The following is a 7,599-nucleotide window of genomic DNA, read 5'->3' on the forward strand; positions in this document are numbered from 1 at the left end:
GTGAAGTTAGCAGTCCAGTGCTTGTCCTACAATACCACCCGGGCTACATACATATGCTAGGAAAAAAAATCCTAAGCAAAATTCATCCAAAACAATTTCATGCAAACGTGTTCACCTGGAAATGTAGCATATTACAGTTCTTATGCATACCATTGTTGTTAAGTACTGTCAAGTCGATTGTGACCCATAGCGACCCTGTAGTATAGGGTTTCCGAGGAGCAGCTGGTAAATTTGAACCGTCGACCTTGCAGTTCAAACGGCTTTGCAGTCTGGCGCACTAGCTAGCAAGGCTCTAAATCATCAGAAGTCAAATGACTTGAGTAGCATGCTGCCCTAGCTCTGTCATTCTGGACTCTCAGTTTTCTCATCTCTAAACTCTAAGGCACATGGGATTGGATCTGATTTCCTAATCAGTATGCCAGGAATGGGTTAAGGAATGTGGACATATTGACTCCTTGGACCCTTGGGGTCACAAGGGCCTATAGAATCCCCACGCTGATTGCCTCCAACTACCAGTAGCTTCCTTTTTTTTATCCAATGTGCATTACAGAGATGATGATCAATTTCCACAGGTGCCAGAATGTGACAAAGATTGGGCAGCACTGGGCCATGTAACCTTTAATATCCCTTCCTACACTGAACCGGAATTCTATGATTGAACTGAAATCCCAAGGGCAGCTAAAGAGCAGAAGAGCCTTCGGGAAAACCTGAGTCATCAACCACAAAGGAGAAATGAACTCCCAAAGAGAGAGATGCAAACACAGAAAAGAATTCAGGAAACATGAAAGCAAAAGCAGGGAGAGCAGCCTACAATTTCTGCCTCAATTGTCTCACCTGAAGTCATAGGTTCTGAAGTAGACAGCAAGGAACAGTGCCTGAAGCCATACTTCTGAAAAGAAACATCCCAAAGTCACCTGCTTGGGCAGAAGTCAAGTAGAAAACCTGACCTCTGTGGGAGGCAGAGGCACTGAGGCCTAGGTAAGTGAAAGCCAAGAGAAATCTTCTTTCCCCAGGTGTTCTCAGCCTATCAGTTGCCAACTGTGGACTTTGCCCTTGAAATTCAATTCCTGAGCTAGAGAGATAATCTCCAGTCCTGTCCTGTGTAAACTTGGCTAATCAACAGAACACCCTCCATGCCAAACCTGCCTGCAATCCCCTAAAACAGTCCTACCAGTAAAAAGGTTAAGCTGAAGTGCAGGGAAAAAGCTTTTCCTGGCATAAATGTCACCTATTCTAATGGAAATAGAATGCCCAAGATGGATACCTTTTTGAAAATCAGTCAAACAGCAAGACAAGAGCAGTTTCAAGAAAAGCACACACCTAGAACCTCATCCAAAAGGGATATGGATATCATGAAAAAAGTTCAGTGTGATTAAGGAAATGGAGCTTTAGATACTAGGCTTTATTGATATTAAAGAGCAGGCCACCCAAAAGATTCTATAGATTTGGACACATGAAATTCCAGGTTAATGAAATAAGGAAAGCCAATCGGCCCTCACACCCATATTTATATCTAAGCTGCCCAGCTTCTAAAGGATTAATTTTCCAAATGGAGTCCCAGTCTAGCAGCATCAGCATTACTTGGGAACTTGTCAGAATTGCAAATTCCCAAGCCCCAATTCACATCGACTACAAGTTCCCCAGGAGAGTCTGGTGCACGCTCAAGTCTGAAAAACACTGCTATGACACTCCACAGAGCTCTGAAATAAGGAGTTCAGATACCCAAGACATCATTTATTTTCTGCCTTCAATGAATTTTGAGGAACTGGAATATCACCTCTCTAGTTACACCCAATCCATCACTCATCTGTTTGTTGCACTGTGTTTGCCTGTTGTGCTGCAGTAGCTTGTGTGTTGTGATGCTGGAAGCTATGCCATCAGCATTGTAAATAAAAGTATGGTCAGTGGACAGGGATCAGTAGAGTTTCCACACTAACAAAGAGTAGGAAGAAGGAGGGAGAGGTGGACCACTTCTGAATGGTTAACCACTAATAACCTTATGAACAGCAGCAGAACATTGTCAGATGTAATGCCGAAAAATGAGCCCCTCAGGTTGGAAGGCACACAAAATATGACTGGGGAAGAGCTGCCTCCTGAAAGTAGAGTTGACCATAATGATGTGGATGGAGCAAACCTTTGGGGACCTTCATTTGCTGATGGGGAACAACTCAAACTGAGAAGGAACAGTGGCAAACAACCATTAATAATTGATATGTGGAAGGTACGACGTATGAATCTAGGAAAATTAGAAGTGACCAACAATGAATGAACTGGAATGCACAAAGAACAAAATTCTAGGAATTAATGAGCTGGAATGGACATGTTTTGGCCATTTTGATTCAGACAATTATATAGTTTATTATGATGGGAACTCCGAAGTGAGGAATGGAGCCACATTAATTGTTTAAAAAAAAAGTATTCTATGTATCTTGAAGTACAATGCTGTCTCTGATAGGATAATATCCATACACCTGGTGTGCAATGTAGGTTCAGCACTGAACTGTGAACCTTAAGGTCAGTAGTTCAAATCTACCAGTTGCTCCTCAAAAACCCTATATAGGGTCACTATGAGTCAGAACTGACTAGATGGCACTTAACAACCCAACAAAAGGAAGACCAGTTAATACAACTATTATTCAAAATTACCTACTGAACATTAAAGCCAGTGATGATGGCTTGAAGATTTCTTCCAAATTGATCAAACATGCAATAAAGATGCACTGTGATTGGGATGTGAAAGTTGGAAACAAAGAGAAAGTTAGTTGGAAAATATGGCCTTGGTGATAGAAATGAGCTGGAGATCAAATGACAGAATTTTGCAAGACCAACAACTTATTCATTGCAAACACCTTTTTACAACAATGTAAACCTCAACTATATATGTGAACCTCACCAGTTAGAATATACAGGAATCAGATTGATTACATCTATGGGAAGAGATGATGGAGCAGCTCAGTATCATCAGCCTCAACAAGGCCAGGGGCCCACTGTGGAATAGACCATCAATTGCTCATATGCAAACTCAAGCTGAAACTAAAGAAAATTAAAACAATTCTGGTGGTGGTGGTGGTTATGTGCCATGGAGTCGGTTCCAACTACTCATAGCGACCCTGTATCAGGTCTCTGAGGCTGTAAATCTTTATGGGAGCAGAAAACCTCATCTTTCTCCCATGGAACCACTGGTAGTTTCAAACTACTGACCTGGAGATTAGCAGCCCGGCTCATAACCACTACGTTACCAGAGCTTCTTAACACAACTCCACAAGAGCAAAAATATAACCCTGAATCTATCCCACCTGAATTCAGAGACCATCTCAAGAACAGATTTGATGCATTAGACACTAACGACCAGATATTAGAAAAGCTGTGGGATGACATCAGGAACATCATACAAGAAGTAGGAAAAAGGTCACTGAAAAGACAGGAAAGAAAGAAAAGACCAAATGGATCTCAGAAGAGACACTGAAACGCATTCTTCAGCATAGAAAAGCTTAAAACAAATGGAAGAAATGAAGAACTAAGAGCTGAACAGAAATTTTCAAAGGGCAGCTTGAGAAGACCTTTTCATTTTAAATGAAATGTGCAAAGACCTGGAGTTAGAAAACCAAAAGATAAGAGCATTTCTAAAGCGGAAAGAACTGAAGGAAAAATTCAAGTCTCAGATTGCAATATTGAAGGACTCTATGGGTTGGAATCAACTCGACGGCCCTTAACAATACAACAAATGGGCAAAATAGAGTCCTGGCGTGGCGCTGCAGGATAATGTGCTGGACTACAAGGTCAATTTGAGCTGCAAGGTTGGTGGTTCAAATCCACCAGTCGCTCCTCGGAAACCCTATACAAGGTCACTATGAGTTGGAACCGACTCACAAGCACTTAACAACAAAAATGGGCAAAATGGGAGTGTGATGACTCCAATAAACACTGAATTGTGAACCACACAAGGTTGGCAGTTGAGCCCACCAGCCACTCCACATGAGAAAAATGAAGATTTCTGCTCCCGCAGATTTAAAACCTTGGAAACCCTATACAGGGTCACTATGAATCCGCCGACTCAATAGCATTTAATAACAACAGTAACATGGGCAAAATATTGAATGATGCAGGTAGCATCAAAAGAAGATGGAAGGAATCTACAGAGTATACTATCAAAAAGAATTGCTGGATGGTCAACCATTTCAAGAAGTACCATATAATCAAAAATTAAGCTGTACTGAAGGCAGAGGCCCAAAACACTAGAGGTACTCATTCTTCTACGCTAAAAAAGGTGACCCTACAGAATGTGGAAATCACTGAACAATATCATTAACATCACATGCAAGTAAAACTCTGTTGAAAAGTATTTTTTAAACAGTTGCAGCAGTACACTGACAGACAGCCGCCAGAAATTCAAGCTGGATTAAGAAAAGGATGTGGAACTAGGAAAATCATTGCTGACGTCAGATGGATCTTGACTGAAAATAGAGAATATCAGAAAGATGTTAATTTGTGCTTCACTGAATGCAATGGCATTTGACTGTGTGGATCATAACAATATGATAATGTTGTTTCAACTGATAATAAAATGTTTAGATTGATAACATTGTGAAAAATGGGAATTTCAGAACACTTTATTGTGCTCATGAGGAACCTGTACAAAAATCAAGAGGCATTCATTAGAATAGAACAAGAAGATGCTGAATGGTTTAAAATCAGGAAAGGTGTGTGCCAGTGTTGTATCCTTCCACCATGCTTATTCAGTCTGTATGCGGAACAAATAATCTGAGAAACTGGATTATATGAAGACAGTGGCATCAGGACTGGAGGAAGGCTCATTAACAACCTGCGATTTACAGATGACACAAACTTGTTTGCTGAAGCGTAGAGGATTTGAAATGCTCTTCAAGGTCAAAGATTACAGCCTTGAGTATGAACTGCACCTCAATGGAAAGAAAACAAAAATCCTTATCACTGGAACAGTAAATAACAACACCATGATAAACGAAGAAAAGAATAAAGTTGCCAAAGACTTCATTTTGCTTGGACCTAGAAGCAATGCTCCTGGAAGCAGCAGTTAAGAATTCAAACAATGGATTGCATTAGACAAATCTGCTGCCAAAGAGGTCTCTAAGTTTTTAAGAGAAAAGATGTCAGTTTGAAGACTAAGGTAAGCCTGACCCAAACCATGGTATTTTCAATAGCTCCCTCCACATGCATGTAAATATTGGACAATGAGTAAGGAAAACCACAGAAGAACTGATGCATTTGAGTTATGGTTTTGAAAACGAATACTGAAAATACCATGGACTGCCAGAAGAATGCGCCTTAGAAGCAAGGTTGGTAAGACTTCATCTCTGGTACTCTGGACATGTGGTCAGGAGTAATCAGTCCCTGAATTTACCAAGCAAGACATCATGCTTGGTAAAATGGAGGGTCAGTGAAAAAAAGGAAGACCCCCAACGAGATGGAATGGCATAATGGCAACAACAGTGGGCTCAACCGTAACAATTTTAAGGATGGCGCAAGGCCCCAGCAGTGCTTCATTCTGTGTATAGAGGATCACTATGAGTTGGAACTTACTTGACATCACCTAACAACAATAACAGTTACACCCAACAAGTTTCCACTCACTCCAGTGTTATCTTCCATTTTGTCTCATAGGCCACTCTTCCCTAAAATTCAAATCCAACTGTGTTCTTTTCCTGCTTAGAGAATAACAGCAATTCCCCAGTTAAGGGAGGGTTCAAGCCCTTTAAGATTTGACCTCAAACAATATTTTCAGCCTTATCCTCCAACTCACCTGTGTATCCTTGCTCATGGTTAAGTGACCATTCAATGTCTGCTCAGTAAATCAGTGTGAAAGATCATCTGCAAAGAATCTTTCCCAATGACACATGTTTTCCGTTAGCAGCAAGGTAATTAATGAGACAGACAGTGATGAAGGATACAGGAAAGCAGAATACAATTACTTACAAAAGAAGTTCCTCTGTGTTTCAGAAACCTATGCTAAACCTGAAATTCAATCTCACCCTGCTCTGCTCTTGACAAACCATTTCATTACGCTGACTGGGCTAAATGCAAATCTCATGAACACAGATGAATGATAGTTTATAAATACTCCACACACTTTGATTTCAATACATCATTGTTGTTAAGCGCTGCCGAGTCGATTCCAATTCATAGCTACCCTGGGTAATTTCCAAGGAGCAACTGGTAAATCTGGGCCACCAACATTGAGTTTAGCAGTCCAGTGCTTATCCTACAGCACTACACCAGAACTCTAAGAGCCCTTTATTTATAGAATACAGAAAGGAGCAGTCCCTTTAGAAAAAGAATTATCAACAGAAACTAGTCAATGTTACAGGGCAACAAGTGAAAAGTCATGCCATGATCAATTTCTTTCCTCTAACAATTTCAATCAACTTGGGAGTCTCTAGGAAAGACCAGTAAACTATTTCTTTTCGAAAACCAAATTTCTTTTCCCAACTATAAAGCAGGAGAACTCATAATCCAAGATATCTAACTATTTGTGGAGTATTAATTTTCTGCCCAGATAAAGAGGGATAATAAAGTTGACCTGTTTCCAAGTCTCAGTTTCCCCAATTCTTGATTTAGACTGACATTTCTAGTATTTAATTTGGTACTCCTTTCAGAAAAGGCTGAAAAACTTCATTCAACTCCACAAACTTCTATACTAGCTTTGAGTGAATAGAAAACAGAATGTGATCATAAAGATCACATAAAAATTCAGAAGAAAAATGTTCACTTGATGTTTGAAATTACTCACAAGAGCTGCATTTGGTATGCCAATCAGAGCAGATACAGATGGAGTACATGTTTTGGAATTATTCAGACTTAGATTTGGAGTCCCACTTCATCATTTGTAGACATGAAAACACCAGCAAACTCCATTGCAGATTGTTGTTAAGTACATACTTAAATGACGTGAAAGAAAATGCCTTGTATAACACAATGCTTGGAATATCATAATGATATACTTGTGATTCCAGCCCAATTCATAACCACTACGCTACCAGAGCTCCTTAATGATATACTATAAACCTAAAATCTGTGGAAATTTATAAAACATTTACTGCTGGATCCCAAGAATTCTGAAGAATTGTATTACTATATTCATTCTTCTTCTTTTAGCAAAGTAATTATGTATCTGTCCTCATTCCAGATTCCTGCTATTTCCCCACATTCTGGTTTTTTGTGTTTGTTTTTTTTAATTATTTTCAAACTAATCCAGTGTTCCTCCTAGCCAGCCATCCATTTCAAATACTTTCCCTACTCTGTGCCACAAACCTAGAATACATACCCCTTATGTTGGTTCTCCAAACTCCATACCATGGCCAACTTCATATACTACTACATCGACTTGCTCCTATTTCTGGTTGGTTGTGTGCCGTCAAGTCAGCTCGGACTCATAGCAACCCTGGATAAGGTTTCCGAGGCTGTTAACATTCACAGAAATAGAAGACCTCATCTTTCTCATGTGGATCAACTGGTGGATTCAAATTGCTGACCTTGCAGTTAGCAGCCAACACGTAGGCCACTACACCGTAGAACTCCTTACCTGCACCTATTGTTGTTGTTAAGGACTGTCAACTCAGTTCC

The 7,599-nt window shown here is 40.1% G+C and overlaps 1 protein-coding gene across 3 annotated transcripts in view; it reads right to left on the reverse strand.

The window, feature by feature from the left end:
- Positions 1–7,599, reverse strand: part of ST5 (suppression of tumorigenicity 5) — a 154,768-nt gene that overhangs the window by 132,113 nt on the left and 15,056 nt on the right. The gene's annotated exons all lie outside the window — the stretch shown is intronic.

This window comes from Chrysochloris asiatica, unplaced genomic scaffold (assembly GCF_000296735.1).
Source record: "Chrysochloris asiatica unplaced genomic scaffold, ChrAsi1.0 scaffold00219, whole genome shotgun sequence".
Classification (NCBI taxonomy): domain Eukaryota; kingdom Metazoa; phylum Chordata; class Mammalia; order Afrosoricida; family Chrysochloridae; genus Chrysochloris; species Chrysochloris asiatica.